This window comes from Helianthus annuus, chromosome 17 (genome assembly GCF_002127325.2).
Source record: "Helianthus annuus cultivar XRQ/B chromosome 17, HanXRQr2.0-SUNRISE, whole genome shotgun sequence".
NCBI classification, from domain to species: Eukaryota; Viridiplantae; Streptophyta; class Magnoliopsida; order Asterales; family Asteraceae; genus Helianthus; species Helianthus annuus.
In genome coordinates, this window is record NC_035449.2 from 167,395,786 (window position 1) to 167,412,614 (window position 16,829).

Sequence of the window (16,829 nt, forward strand, 5' to 3'; positions counted from 1 at the left end):
TGTAACATTCAATCACGTACCATCACAATTATTGCACAACTTGTAAATAGGAACGTAACAAGTAAGCATGTAGCATTATAGTTGTAGCACAAATATGCTGATCAACAGCGTGCATAGTGGGAATATAGCGACCGAGTTTTTCATTGGTTATTAGTCTTAAGTATTGTCGCATGTTTAAAGATGATTGGGCTTTCGTCATCCTCCGACCACAATCACTGTGTTTTACAAAACGTATCATATCAGAAGGAACGCAGGGTCACCCTACCCTTGTCCAACAAGTATATTAGTGCATCAAAATTACTTAGTCAGAAGTGGTCTTTAAAGTCTCCACAAACCCGGCTTATCATTAGTGTTTATTACCAAAGTGTAATGCAATCTGCATGAATCCAGAAACCAACTATACTGGTGACTGAGGAAGAGGAGGAAAAGAAAGTAAACCGTCAACACGCGTGGACTTCCTCCTCGGGCTTGTGTACACGTCGAAGTAATTGTCTGCTCTGCTGCTCGATAGTAAAGAAAATGAGTATCCGAATCCTGGGAACGATGTGATAGCAACGGTCGAGAGCGCAAAAGGAACCTTGATATATGTGGAGGTTCAATGTATACTGGCAATAGACACAGTGGAAGGCGCGGTGTCTTACATAAACTTTTCAGGCGATATGTTGTCTTGTGATGTAAATACTTAAATCATGTTTTCAATTATGCAATGTTTTTGCATTTGAAGTTACCAAATGTGGTGTCAGCTCAAGCTCCAACACTCTACGAACCATATCCTCAAACTGTAGCTCATGTGACAGGTGTACTCATCCCGTGTGTAGCCTTCATAATGCGAGGGATGACAAGGGTCTAAAATCAACATAGTGTAGCATAGGGATCCATCGAAATGACTTGTCCAGCGTTGTAGAGGTGAATGTAGCAAACGGTGCATCTTGTTAAGTTTAGGAAAAATGTTGCCGTAGCAGAAGAATCGTTATGCGGGTGCTGACCTGGAGCGCCTTCCCGGGGTGCGGGTATGTCTTCAAAGAGAACGGTAGGCATGTCGGTGCAATGGACGTCGGTCTTCATAGATGCAACATCAGCGGGTGCAGGTGCGGTAGAAATGTCTCAACAAAAGGAGATTCAATAGGCGCAGGTACTGGGTCTGGTAAGAGGAGTGCAAGTATAGTAGTCCAAAGGAAATAATGTCACGTTTAAACAGGTTTAGCAGGTGCAACATCAAGCTGGCCCGCAAGGAACTGGAGTTGTCTCAGGGGCAGGTCCTGGGGAGTGTGAGGGTATGTGATCTTGAGCAAGTGTTAGTGCAGTAGTCAAAGCGGCATCGTCGTCCGTGTCGGGAGCAAAAGTGGTAACCTGCCTGTTGGTAAAGTCGTAAATGTCGCAGACTCAAAGGAGTCTGAAATCGAGTGTATACTAGAATCAGAGGATAGTTTGATAATAGGGATCTCAAAACGTAGAGTTAGTAACAACGTCCTCATCTAACTTTCCATCATCCTGGGTATCAACGGAAGGATCATCAATAAGCGAATTAACGTCGTCATCACACAATTTGTCAAAGAGGTGGATTCTTGGGGAAAATAATCATAAGGGGTACGGTGTCGAGAATCGGAGCCACGATGTGCGCGTCATCGAAGTGTCCAAATGATGAGGTGGTCGTGGACCGAAACAAGGATGACAGGAAGTTTCTTGTCAAGGAGGCCATCAGCAAGGGTAATTCATCACCAGAGTCTGGCAGCGCGGATGGTTGGCAGTCGTCCTCGTTCTTGGTCAACATGTCAGGGTCACTCTCAGGGTCTGACGTAAATATCTCTGGCGCAGGTACGGTCTCATCATCTGTGGCGGTGGCGGTAGGGTCGTCAATGCTTGATAACTCGTTTTTTGATTAAGGCGACATGTGTATCGGTGCATGGTAGTCATAACATGTATTAAAACAGTTTCCACATATGCACGTTTATCAAAAATCAGCAACTAAGCATGCATGCGATAACAATGTAAGCAAGTAATCATCCTAGTCTTCCCTAGACTATCTCACCCAGTTTCTTAGACCGAACTCCCTAGTCTCTTAGACTAACTCCCTGGTCTCTAAGACCAACTCCTTGGTCTCTAAGACCAACTCCCTGGTCTCTAAGACCAACTTCCCCAGTCTCTAGGACGAAATCCCTGGTCTCTAAGACCAACCTCCCAGTCTCTAAGACTAAATCACTGGTCTCTAAGACCAACCTCCCAGTCTCTAAGGCTAAATTTTTCCCCAGCCTCTAAGACTGAACCTCCTCAATCTCTAAGATTGAACCCCTCAGTCTCTAAGACTGAACCTCCCAGCCTCTAAGGCTGAACCTCCCTCAATCTCTAAGATTGAATCCCTCAGTCTCTAAGACTGAATTATAAACATATATTTTGCAATGTGTATTTGTGCCTTTTGTTTGTAAAAATGTTTGTTCCCTGGATCTGGGCGTTTTGTGTATGCAATGAAAACATGTTTGTAAAAGCGTTTTTGTGAGAGCCCTATTGATCGTAGTCTAGACTCGAGAATGAATCCTAGTTCGCTACGATCGAAGCTCTGATACCAAGCTGTCACACCCTGACTTTTGCGGAAGCGTGATTATGGTGTGACTTACTTGTTATCATTGCATTCAACCATATCAAACAATCTATATGATAATACCAAAGATTTGTCATCCATAAAATGAGTTTAAAACATAACAACATTGTCTAAAACGTAGACTTCAAAATTTAAGTTTTACAAACCAGATGAATTGTGTAAAAGTTTACTAAGGACTCATCAAAGATAATAGTTGTAATCCAAGTTTGGAAGACGTGTCTCGTCCAGGATGAAGACACACTGGCCAAACCCAAAAACCATGGATGACATCTTTATACTTAACATGACTTGAAATTCCAACGCCCGCCAGATCCATACTTAAATTTCCTGAAATACATGTAGTTTGGAAAACATCAACAAAAGTTGAGCGAGTTCATGTGTATGTGAGTCCATATAAATCGTTAATGTATGTCTGTGAAATATGTCTATATAAATGTATATCCTTGGTATGTAGCAATAAGGAAAAACAGATCAATTAATGTGTAGCTAATACATTAATAAGTGATATGGCCTAGGAAGCACTCAAACCTGTAACGCGTACTTCATACCGGTCCTTCCGGCGGAACGACATAGTCACCACATGCAGCCACACGCTGGCCCATGTGTGGGGCTCGCAACACCCAATAGATCTATCACTCATGCCTCTCGGTCCTTATACAAGGATTAATGGTCTTACGATAATAGCCTATCCATTCACGTGATCTAACAGTAAGTTCCTTAGCTAATCATACCATGTATAAAAATGTCTGTAAATGTCTGTAAATGTCTGTAAAAGTCTGTAAATGTCTGTAATAATTGTAACATGTATTTCACCCCCGAAGTATAAAACTGAAAACGGTTAAGAGAAAAGGGGGGCATGAACTCACAGTATTGCGTCTTCGGTACTCGTAACCCAAATCTCCTCAGCAAACACGACTACCTACAATGGTCTAACGTCTATTAGACGAACGGGTCGTGCCTTGTCTTAGTATTTATGTCTTTGGGTTACGTTTCTTATATTATTTCGTGTTATAATTATTTGTCAAAACAATTAGTATTTCAACTTAATCATATGTCGTGTTGGAATATTTGTTTGTTCCATATTCTAGTATCCATACTTCTAAAGTACCTTATATATGCGTTTCCTTCCCAAGGATGGGATGCTGGAATATATATTTAACCATGTTCATGTATGAAACCAACCTCCGGTAATTCGTATTTTGTGATAAATATTATGACGAGTTTTATCTTTGAAAAACTTAGTCGAAAATATACTAGTAAGCTCTTGTCTAGAAAATATTTACTAAGTGTTAGGATTTTCGGAAAATTTCGCCATAGTCTCCTTTGTAAATAGAGGTGTCCATGCTAAATTAGCATATCATTTTCTTTTATATATATCCAATAGTTCATATTCAATAATCAAACCGACATATCGACAAACAAAACATTACTTACTTTATTTCAGCTTTACTACTCAAAACCGGTCTGTTTTCGAGGATTTTTATAAAATAGTTAACCTTTTCTAAAAATTCTCAAATTTTTACAGAATATGACATATGTTCCAAAATTTATTGTGTAAAAATATCAAAGTCCAATTCGTTACCCATATTTTATAAAAATTCATTTTCTTGACTGCAATCAGATTTGCTACCTTCTGATCACAGTTTACGGAAATATTCACTAAAAATCAACCGTAAGTCCGTTTGACGAAATTCCAGTTGGAGGGTCGTCCTGACAACGGTGTCCATCTTCTGTAAAAATTTCATGGGTTGATTTTATTCAGGTCTCAAGTTGTGACTACGAAAATGTCATACTTTTTCTGAAACAAAAATGCAGCTTGAGCTGCTGTCAAAAATAATCTTTTAAAAAATAGTAAACGGTCTCGAAAAATTATGATTCCAGTGCCATTTGTTAAGTTATTCCAAAATACTCATTTTAGGCTTTAGAAAATCCGTTTTTCGACTTAAAATGACCCCGTTACAGCCTGTTGAAGTTGGCTGGAAATCCAACTCAGCAAGCTGTTTGAGTTTTTGTGTGTGAAGAACAATCAACAATCGAACAAGAATCGAAGTGAAACAAGAGTATGAATGGACTTACTACTAGCACAAGGCTAGGGTTGTAATCTTAGGATGAGATGACAAGAAATGATGGTGAGAAAGGCCTTGATCAAAGCTTCTTGAGAGCACTTCAACTTCTTACTTCTATGGAGGATCTTGGAGCTTGGAATGGAGATTACTAGTGAAAGAGATGGAGTTGTGAAGGTATGAGAAGATGAAAATCAGTTGTGATGAGAGGGGGGGGTATGGGTCGAAATATAGAGAGAGGAGAGAGGGGTTTGGGTGCAAGCTTGAAGTAATGATGATTATCACCTTGGAAATGTATCCTTCAAATTCTAGGGTAATCATACCCAACTTTTGGCCAATAGAAACAAGATCCACTTTACACAAAATCTAAACAAAATATCTTTAATAATTTGGGCAGATTTTCGGATATGGGGGGGGTAAAGTGTAAATATTTTGTTAATTAGTAGGTATTTACTACAAACTTAAGGGTATTTACAAGTATAGTGGGTGTATGTCATGTTTGCATGATGCATGGGGGTTTTTGTGACCATGATTAATTTAAAATACTAAAATAATATTTCTAACAATATTTTCATGTCCCGGGTAATGTCTGGTTGTTCGGTTTCGCATCGTTCCGTTAAAGCGTTTAATTGACCCGTAAAGCGTCTTTTGTGCATCTTTTTGTAACGAAATTAATTCCAACACTTAGGAAAGTGTCCAGGACCATTTAGTCAATACTCTGTATAATATGAGTGTGTTAAAAGCTGAATTGTTACTGAAAATGCGGAATTCTGTAATTAAATTGCGTTTCAGGCACTTTCCGGCACTCAAACTATCACCTAGTGACCTAGTCTTATGTTTCTCACTTCCCTACAATCCATACTGGTGTAGTGATTTATCTCTGGCCCATACTGGCCTAAAAATATTATATGTCTAAGTGCTGGCACTGTCAGCATGTGTCAGAGTTATCCGCTTATTGCGATAACTGTGCTTTGTGCATCCGGTTTGTCACTATGAGTCTATATGGAATAATTGAAGTGACAGTATGTAAATAATGCACATGTATGTATATAACATAAATCAGTAAGCAGTTTAAAGCGTCAGATGTAATCAAGCACAGTCATTAAGCTCATAATTAAAATTAATTAATTGTACGGATGCATGCAAAATTGACGGTTGTCACACCATCCAACCCAACTCTCAAACAGGATCCTCTGTTGTGCCGATACCATCGCATCCCATGCGGACTCGATCAAAAAATTGAAAGTAAAAGCTCACGGGTTGAAGTCTACTTACCTCTTAGACGATTAATTTTTTAAGTCTTCGACCATTGAGATTTTTGGGACTCATATACCCGTGCTCCAATGTTGCGAAAAAAATCCTAATTAACGCGTTTTGATGACATGGTGGGCTGCTCAGTTGATTCCTTAGGCAGTGACGTGCGTGCGGGTGTATATATTTTTAGATATATTTTAGCTCTTTTTTTACTCGCCGATTCAAGTTTTAAATTTATAAAACACGATATTCTACTATCACTCTACACACACGCTAAGGCAAGTGCACACATCGCGGACGTAGTATACTGATGGCAAGATACCGAGGTTTTCCAAGGACACAAGAGCTTTTAATACCGGCTTATCGTCAATGTCTAATCGAACCAAAATTTGAAAAAAAGATTTTTAAACTAATGAAAAAATAAACTAAAAAGAAAAAATAAAATAAAGGAAAAACAAATAGACAAGAAGGAATCACCTAGTTCCAACTCCTATTTTATGTATCCTTTGCACTTTGGGCATTTTCAGAGATTATCTTAGTTATAGTGGTAGGCCCCTCTTGTGAAGGCGACATTACCTTCAACCTATTGGTCTGAGTCAGCAAGGATACAATCCCGCAAGGTCAGAATATTGAAAGATAAATTAGTAAGTTATAAATGTGAAAAAGTGGTGGGCCCCCTTCTAGGCACCGATCACCCTCAATCCTTTGGTCTGAGTTAGCAGAGATACAATCCTCGCAGGGTTAGTTTAAAGTTTTAGTAGTTGTTTATAAATAAGGGATTCAAGCGGTTTGCACTTCTCTCGTGGTGGGTAATGCCCGATTTGACTCGTGAAGTGTTACTAAGCTTGAACCAGGTTCTCGCCGGATCTGTATACTGAACGAGACAAAAAATTTACCCAACCACCCTTCTAACCCCCCTCCGGGCAATTAACGCGCTTTATATAGACCTTAAAGACACGAATATGTGAATCAACAACATATGAAGAATGATTAGATAAATTTTCCTTCAACATAAAAAACTTGCTATTAAAGTCATTAATACATACCCAATTATAAAGTTGCCAAAGATTAGAAATCAAAAAGTAATACATAAAAGATTTGTCTTCACCAATTGATGTAAGAGTTTAGCCAAGCATGGCCTTTGTTTGAGAAAGACTCTTACTATCGATCTTGGATCCCGAGACTACTACATACACTCTAAATGATGGAAGATGGATGATGGTGGTGGATGATGGTGTTGTAGTGGTGGTGGAGTGGTGGCAAGTGAGAGAGAAGTGGTTTGCCAAGGGATGGTTTGGAATGGAACCAAGCACATCTATTTATAGCTGAAATCAGGGGCTTCACCATGGCCAGTGCCCGCCTGGCACGGCCCCATGGTCATCTCTCTCTCTTCCTCATTAACTGTTGTTTCAGGTCTTGTACTAACACGGCCCCGTGTGTCAACAGCACGGCCCGTGGCCAATGTAATTGTTGTACTATCGCAGATTCTGAAAATCTTTAAGTTGACCACGCCCCGTGTTGGCTTAGCACGACCCCATGTTGGCTATCAGTTTTTTTCTTTGCTGTTGTATTTTCTTCTACACAAAATCCAATCTTGGACACGGCCCGTGTATGCTGGACACGGCCCGTGTCTGGTGGACATAACCCCGTGTCAGGTCTTTTGATCTTGCCATTTTCTTGTTTTGGATGTGACTTGGGGCTTGGCGAGTTGCGTCAATTCCTCCTTTGTATTTATGTTGGTTTTGCTGTTATTTTTCTCCTTTTGCAGATTTAAGCTCTTTTGGCCCTGTAAATTAAAAAGGAATAAAGAAATAAGCTTTTTCCAACATTAGTACCGAAAAAGGGTTTATTTTACGCCATATTTGATACAATTTATATGTTGTATTTTATGCACATCAAATACCCCCACACTAGAATCTTTGCTTGTCCATAAGCAAAACTCTAAGGGGCTGTTTGGTAGCCTCTGAATGGTCATTAAGAGGCTACCTCTTAATGGAACTATTAAAAATTTTACCAATGAGAAGGTAGAATAATGTGACATGTGATGATTTACCATTCAGAGGTTACCTCTTAATCATTCAGACTTGAGGTTACCTCTTATTCATTCAGAGGTTTTAAACCATTAAGAGGTAGCATCTGAATGGTCATTAAGAGGCTACCAAACAGCCCCTAAATCTTGGCTTACACACCCAAACGGAATAGGTAGAAGAGAAGGTTTTGGTCTCATCTTTAGAGTGTTGGGAATTCAAGTTCTAAATTTATTTATTTTTATTTAATTTACAATCTTATTTGTCATGATTTATTTAAAACACAAGTTAAGAAAAATTATTTACTTTGGGCATAACATGCCTTTATAAAATTCCATTTAATTATATACAAGTTTACACACCTCTCAAGTGGTGACTCAACACTCGGCCGAAGTTGTGTAAGTGATAACACTCGTGCCCGGTTTTGGAACTTACTCCTACCATAAGCTTGACAATCAATCAAACCTCCTCCTTTTGACGTTAAATCCTTGCAAATATCAAGAGGGATTTAAAGGGTAGGTTGTGGTTCGGGTTTGGTATGTTTTATTGAAATGGCGAAAGGCGTAAAAAGTATCGGTTTTTTCTATTGCTTTGTAGCTTAGCAAAAAAAAATACTTTGGGCAAATTTTCTGATTTTTCTGATTTTTTTTTGGTTGCCAAAGTTGAAACTGAGCCATAATCGTAATTTCACAACCGACATCTTTAAAAAATAAAAGATGAAAAATAAAAAGGTTTGTTTTTGTGGTTTTAGAAATGAAAAGGTTTAAGGTTCAAATGGTTTATCTAGGGGTATGTTTTTGGTAAAAGCAAAGAAAAATAAAGGTTTTGTAGTGAAAAATGGGTTGATCCTAATGCCTCCATCATTTACTTACTTGGATTTTTATCAGTAAGCACTCGGAACGCATCGCATTGTCAAGTTCTAGATTCTGAGAACCAAATGGGCTATTCACACAAGAAACGAAAACTGAGCAATTAGTATAGATGTATATTTATATGCTCGGTAATGGCTCAAAACTCACTTTTGTGGGAAAAGGGGTTGTAGTGTAAAAATGTATATATAATCAAATTTTATAAAGATTTGTCATGCCTGTTTTTGTAATTTTCTAAATTGGTTCTTTTTATCACGACGCTATCAGTTGTAAATTTGTAAACATAATTTTTAGAACTTATTTTACCCGACTAAACCAAGATAAGTAAAAGAAAAATTAAAAAAAATTGAAAAAGTTTGGGGTGATTAGCGGTTCCAATGCGAATTGTGTGTAAGGCTTGTTTTAGAACAAACGATTCAAGGTATAATCACCCCCCACACTTAAATTACACATTGCCTTTAATGTGTCCCAAATAGGATATATTTTGGTAAAATGTGTAAAAAGTGTGAAAAATAGCAAAATTTTTGGTTACTGGCACTTGCAGCACGGGGGCGTGCTATGGGGACACGACCCATGTCCAAAGTGCCAGTAACAAATTAAATCAGAAGACTTACAGTGGGGTGGCCACGAGGGCATGCTGGGTGAGCACAACCCGTGCCACCTTCTGGACAGAAGTTTTTGGACATCAGCAAGTTGGGCACGGGGGCGTGCTGGGTGAGCGCGGCCCCGTGCTGCAGACACTGTTTTGTAGTTTTTGAGTCGGGAGGCCTCTGATTTACGTGCATGGGTTCCATTTTTCACCATCCATCATCCTCTGTTGAGCGTGCTTTATTCCTACAAAGATAAAACTTAAAAGAAAACATTAAACTAAGGATTAAACTAAGATTAAAATACTAAACTAATGGATAGTCCATGGAATGCCTCCATGGTGCGCCAGGTTTATAAGGGTCCTTGGCTAGACCCAAAGTTGGTCAAAAGTTACCCGAGCGGGATGACTCGCATCCCGAGTTGTATCGTTGCAATGCGTTGTCTAGGCTTGAGTCAATCGCGTTGAGGTATTTGACCGGATCATCCTCCGCTCGCTGTCCCGCTTCAAACTTGATCTCTTTTTCACCAACCCTGAATGTTAGTTTTCTGTCACTCATATCCACCATAGCTCGTGCAGTGACAAGGAAGGGTCGTCCGAGTATGAGCGGAATTTCGGTGTCTTCTTCCATGTCTAAGATAACAAAGTCGGCCGAAAAAACAAATTCTCCCACCTTTACCAATAGGTTCTCTATGACACCTTGAGGGTATTTTACCGCCCTATCCGTAAGTTGTATGCTCATCCTTGTAGGATGTGGCTTACTAATCCTAGTCGGTTGAACATAGAGGCCGGCATTAGATTAGTGCTAGCCTAAGTCGGCTAGTGCATTGCTTATTGGTGATCCACCAATAGAGCAAGGAATGGTGAAGCTTCCGGGATCAATCTTCTTTTGGGGTAGCTTGTTGAGGAGTGTCGCCGAGCATTCTTCACTAAGGGTGACTTGTTGAATGGATTCAGCCTTTCTTTTGTGAGTGAGGAGGTCTCTCATGAACTTAGGGTATTTTGGCATTTGAGTGAGGACTTCCACAAAAGGAAGATTGATGTGAAGTTGTATAAGCAAGCTCACTAACTTAGTGAATTGCTCGTCGGTCTTTTGCCGAAGTAAATGTCCGGGGTAAGGAACCGGGGGCGGTTTAGGTAGCTTTTTTGTTAGTAGAAGCTTCGATAACTTCTTGTCAGGTCAAAAAGCTTTGCATTTGGTGCTTAGATAAGATAAAAGTACTTCGTAATAATGCTAAATAATGCTAGGTGTGAGGATTTATTTATTGGTGCTTGGTGACAAGCATTGATATTCTTATAATGTTGCCTTATCCCCATTAATATACTATACGATTACTTTGGATCAATCATTATATGAGGCAAACTTGTGGGGATATTAATAAAAAGAAGCTTTCTTAAGGCTGGGGAATCCCTTTTTATCATTAGGCACTTTAAATTAGATGAAATGGAGGTATGACTTGTTATTGCCATAGTTCATCAGTGTGGTGTTTAATTTGAGGAGAGTTTAAAAGTAAAAGCTCACGGGTTGAAGTCTACTTACCTCTTAGACGATTAATTTTTTAAGTCTTCGACCATTGAGATTTTTGGGACTCATATACCCGTGCTCCAATGTTGCGAAAAAAATCCTAATTAACGCGTTTTGATGACATGGTGGGCTGCTCAGTTGATTCCTTAGGCAGTGACGTGCGTGCGGGTGTATATATTTTTAGATATATTTTAGCTCTTTTTTTACTCGCTGATTCAAGTTTTAAATTTATAAAACACGATATTCTACTATCACTCTACACACACGCTAAGGCAAGTGCACACATTGCGGACGTAGTATACTGATGGCAAGATACCGAGGTTTTCCAAGGACACAAGAGCTTTTAATACCGGCTTATCGTCAATGTCTAATCGAACCAAAATTTGAAAAAAAGATTTTTAAACTAATGAAAAAATAAACTAAAAAGCAAAAATAAAATAAAGGAAAAACAAATAGACAAGAAGGAATCACCTAGTTCCAACTCCTCTTTTATGTATCCTTTGCACTTTGGGCATTTTCAGAGATTATCTTAGTTATAGTGGTAGGCCCCTCTTGTGAAGGCGACATTACCTTCAACCTATTGGTCTGAATCAGCAAGGATACAATCCCGCAAGGTCAGAATATTGAAAGATAAATTAGTAAGTTATAAATGTGAAAAAGTGGTGGGCCCCCTTCTAGGCACCGATCACCCTCAATCCTTTGGTCTGAGTTAGCAGAGATACAGTCCTCGCAGGGTTAGTTTAAAGTTTTAGTAGTTGTTTATAAATAAGGGATTCAAGCGATTTGCACTTCTCTCGTGGTGGGTAATGCCCGATTTGACTCGTGAAGTGTTACTAAGCTTGAACCAGGTTCTCGCCGGATCTATACACTGAACGAGACATAAAATTTACCCAACCACCCTTCTAACCCCCCTCCAGGCAATTAACGCGCTTTATATATACCTTAAAGACACGAATATGTGAATCAACAACATATGAAGAATGATTAGATAAATTTTCCTTCAACATAAAAAACTCGCTATTAAAGTCATTAATACATACCCAATTATAAAGTTGCCAAAGATTAGAAATCAAAAAGTAATACATAAAAGATTTGTCTTCACCAATTGGTGTAAGAGTTTAGCCAAGCATGGCCTTTGTTTGAGAAAGACTCTTACTATCGATCTTGGATCCCGAGACTACTACATACACTCTAAATGATGGAAGATGGATGATGGTGGTGGATGATGGTGTTGTAGTGGTGGTGGAGTGGTGGCAAGTGAGAGAGAAGTGGTTTGCCAAGGGATGGTTTGGAATGGAACCAAGCACATCTATTTATAGCTGAAATCAGGGGCTTCACCATGGCCAGTGCCCGCCTGGCACGGCCCCATGGTCATCTCTCTCTCTTCCTCATTAACTGTTGTTTCAGGTCTTGTACTAACACGGCCCCGTGTGTCAACAGCACGGCCCGTGGCCAATGTAATTGTTATACTATCACAGATTCTGAAAATCTTTAAGTTGACCACGCCCCGTGTTGGCTTAGCACGACTCCATGTTGGCTATCAGTTTTTTCTTTGCTGTTGTATTTTCTTCTGCACAAAATCCAATCTTGGACACGGCCCGTGTCTGCTGGACACGGCCCGTGTCTGGTGGACATGACCTCGTGTCAGGTCTTTTGATCTTGCCATTTTCTTGTTTTGGATGTGACTTGGGGCTTGGCGAGTTGCGTCAATTCCTCCTTTGTATTTATGTTGGTTTTGCTGTTATTTTGCTCCTTTTGCAGATTTAAGCTCTTTTGACCCTGTAAATTAAAAAGGAATAAAGAAATAAGCTTTTTCCAACATTAGTACCGAAAAAGGGTTTATTTTACGCCATATTTGATACAATTTATATGTTGTATTTTATGCACATCAAATACCCCCACACTAGAATCTTTGCTTGTCACCCAAACGGAATAGGTAGAAGAGAAGGTTTTGGTCTCATCTTTAGAGTGTTGGGAATTCAAGTTCTAAATTTATTTATTTTTATTTAATTTACAATCTTATTTGTCATGATTTATTTAAAACACAAGTTAAGAAAAATTATTTACTTTGGGCATAACATGCCTTTATAAAATTCCATTTAATTATATACAAGTTTACACACCTCTCAAGTGGTGACTCAACACTCGGCCGAAGTTGTGTAAGTGATAACACTCGTGCCCGGTTTTGGAACTTACTCCTACCATAAGCTTGACAATCAATCAAACCTCCTCCTTTTGACGTTAAATCCTTGCAAATATCAAGAGGGATTTAAAGGGTAGGTTGTGGTTCGGGTTTGGTATGTTTTATTGAAATGGCGAAAGGCGTAAAAAGTATCGGTTTTTTCTATTGCTTTGTAGCTTAGCAAAAAAAATACTTTGGGCAAATTTTCTGATTTTTCTGATTTTTTTTTTTTGGTTGCCAAAGTTGAAACTGAGCCATAATCGTAATTTCACAACCGACATCTTTAAAAAATAAAAGATGAAAAATAAAAAGGTTTGTTTTTGTGGTTTTAGAAATGAAAAGGTTTAAGGTTCAAATGGTTTATCTAGGGGTATGTTTTTGGTAAAAGCAAAGAAAAATAAAGGTTTTGTAGTGAAAAATGGGTTGATCCTAATGCCTCCATCATTTACTTACTTGGATTTTTATCAGTAAGCACTCGGAACGCATCGCATTGTCAAGTTCTAGATTCGTGAGAACCAAATGGGCTATTCACACAAGAAACGAAGAAACGAAAACTGAGCAATTAGTATAGATGTATATTTATATGCTCGGTAATGGCTCAAAACTCACTTTTGTGGGAAAAGGGGTTGTAGTGTAAAAATGTATATATAATCAAATTTTACAAAGATTTGTCATGCCTGTTTTTGTAATTTTCTAAATTGGTTCTTTTTATCACGACGCTATCAGTTGTAAATTTGTAAACATAATTTTTAGAACTTATTTTACCCGACTAAACCAAGATAAGTAAAAGAAAAATTAAAAAAAATTGAAAAAGTTTGGGGTGATTAGCGGTTCCAATGCGAGTTTTGTGTAAGGCTTGTTTTAGAATAAACGATTCAAGGTATAATCATCCCCCCACACTTAAATTACACATTGCCTTTAATGTGTCCCAAATAGGATATATTTTGGTAAAATGTGTAAAAAGTGTGAAAAATAACAAAATTTTTGGTTACTGGCACTTGCAGCACGGGGGCGTGCTATGGGGACACGACCCATGTCCAAAGTGCCAGTAACAAATTAAATCAGAAGACTTACAGTGGGGTGGCCACGAGGGCATGCTGGGTGAGCACAACCCGTGCCACCTTCTGGACAGAAGTTTTTGGACATCAGCAAGTTGGGCACGGGGGCGTGCTGGGTGAGCGCGGCCCCGTGCTGCAGACACTGTTTTGCAGTTTTTGAGTCGGGAGTCCTCTGATTTACGTGCATGGGTTCCATTTTTCACCATCCATCATCCTCTGTTGAGCGTGCTTTATTCCTACAAAGATAAAACTTAAAAGAAAACATTAAACTAAGGATTAAACTAAGATTAAAATACTAAACTAATGGATAGTCCATGGAATGCCTCCATGGTGCGCCAGGTTTATAAGGGTCCTTGGCTAGACCCAAAGTTGGTCAAAAGTTACCCGAGCGGGATGACTCGCATCCCGAGTTGTATCGTTGCAATGCGTTGTCTAGGCTTGAGTCAATCGCGTTGAGGTATTTGAACGGATCATCCTCCGCTCGCTGTCCCACTTCAAACTTGATCTCTTTTTCACCAACCCTCAATGTTAGTTTTCTGTCACTCATATCCACCATAGCTCGTGCAGTGACAAGGAAGGGTCGTCCGAGTATGAGCGGAATTTCGGTGTCTTCTTCCATGTCTAAGATAACAAAGTCGGCCGAAAAAATAAATTCTCCCACCTTTACCAATAGGTTCTCTATGACACCTTGAGGGTATTTTACCGACCTATCCGTAAGTTGCATGCTCATCCTTGTAGGACGTGGCTTACTAATCCTAGTCGGTTGAACATAGAGGCCGACATTAGATTAGTGCTAGCCTAAGTCGGCTAGTGCATTGCTTATTGGTGATCCACCAATAGAGCAAGGAATGGTGAAGCTTCCGGGATCAATCTTCTTTTGGGGTAGCTTGTTGAGGAGTGTCGCCGAGCATTCTTCACTAAGGGTGACTTGTTGAATGGATTCAGTCTTTCTTTTGTGAGTGAGGAGGTCTCTCATGAACTTGGGGTATTTTGGCATTTGAGTGAGGACTTCCACAAAAGGAAGATTGATGTGAAGTTGTATAAGCAAGCTCACAAACTTAGTTAATTGCTCGTCGGTCTTTTGCCGAAGTAAATGACCGGGGTAAGGAACCGGGGGCGGTTTGGTTGTGTCGGTATTTTGGAGTTGAGTAATTCTTAGTTATTGGTAATGGGTGTTTTAGTTGGGATTGGATCGGGTTGTTGTGGTGTTGGTTCAATCTCGGGTCCTACCTTCCGGCTTTTTAAGTTGATTACATTTAATTGGGCTTTTGGGTTTGTTTCGGTGTTACCCGGTAAGGCTCCTTGCGGTCTCTTGGCGAAATTTTGGGCTAGTTGGCTTAATTGTTTTTTATATTTTGAAAACTAGCCCTATGGTTTCTAATTTTCGCTTCAGTTTGTGAGAACCTTTCCGAGTATCTTTTATCGGATTCGGAGAAGAGGCGAGTGATGATATCCTCAAGCCTTTCTCTTCCTCCTTGTTGTTGTGGTTGAAAACCTTGTTGCTCATTTCGTGGTTGTTGTTGAAAGTTAGATCGTTGATTTTGATTTTGTTGGTTATTACCCCCAGATTCCCTCCTACTAAAGTTGTGATGATTACGCCACTCGGGAATGAAAGTATTACTTTGAACTCCCGGTGGTCGTGGTTGGTTATTTAGGCAATTTACCACTTCCGTTTGATTTTCTAGATCTTTCATACAACTCCAGTTTTCATGCGGGCCGCCTCATCTTTCGCAAGCCATAACCAAAGCCGTTTTGTTCAATTCAAGTTTCTTTATTTTATTAGTTAAGGCTTCGAGTTGGGCTTGCAAAGAAATGGATTCATCCACTTTATGGGTGCCCGAGGCTATAGATTTTGAGCCCCTAGGAGTGTGCCATTGAAAACTGTTTTGAGCAAATTCTTCAATTTGATTATAGATTTACTCGGGTGGGCGATTCCCAAGGAGTCCCCCGGAGCCGGAATCAAGGATTTGCCTTGTGTGCGGCAAGAGTCCGTTGTAGAAGGTGGACACTTGTTGCCATTGTTCAAGACCGTGATGTAAGCATTTCCTTAATAGCTCTTTGAACCTCTCCCATGTCTCGTACAAGGATTCCCCGTCTTCTTGATAGTAGGTGTTAATCTCGGTCATGAGTTTGGTAGTTTTAGCGGGAGGGAAATATTTGTAGAGGAATTTTTGGGCAAGTTCATCCCAAGTGTGTACGGAGCCACTTGGGAGGGTGTTTAACCAAGCTTTGCTCGGTCTTTGAGGGAGAAAGGGAATATACGGAGCCGAACGGCATCGCTAGAGGCTCCGTTGATCCGGAAGGTGTCATATATTTCCAAAAAGTTGGTAATATGTAAATGGGGATCTTCGTCGGCTAGGCCATGGAAAGTGGCAGAATTCTGGAGCATTTGGATGAGGTGTGGTCGAAGCTCAAGTTATTAGCATCGACATTAGGAGGGTTAATAGCGGCTCTAAGATTACCGACCGTAGGCCATAGGTAATCCATGAGAGTGCGTTGATCTGCCATAGGGGGGTTTTCGGTCGAGGCTTTTTGTTGGTTTTTAGCTTTAAGTCTTTTTCTCAAAAAGGGCTCGGGTTCGTCAAGCGGTACTTTTATATCTTTGTCGGAGGTAGAGATCATGCATAAAAAGAATGCCTGATCAGAAGGTTAACACGGCCCCGTGCTGT

General features: G+C 39.8%; 1 non-coding gene across 1 annotated transcript; it reads left to right on the forward strand.

Moving 5' to 3' along the window:
• The first annotated feature begins 16,185 nt into the window (after positions 1 to 16,185).
• LOC118489449 lies at positions 16,186 to 16,292 on the forward strand. Its single transcript, XR_004887470.1, has one exon. It is a non-coding gene; the product is annotated as a small nucleolar RNA R71 (small nucleolar RNA).
• The last annotated feature ends 537 nt before the right edge of the window (positions 16,293 to 16,829 follow it).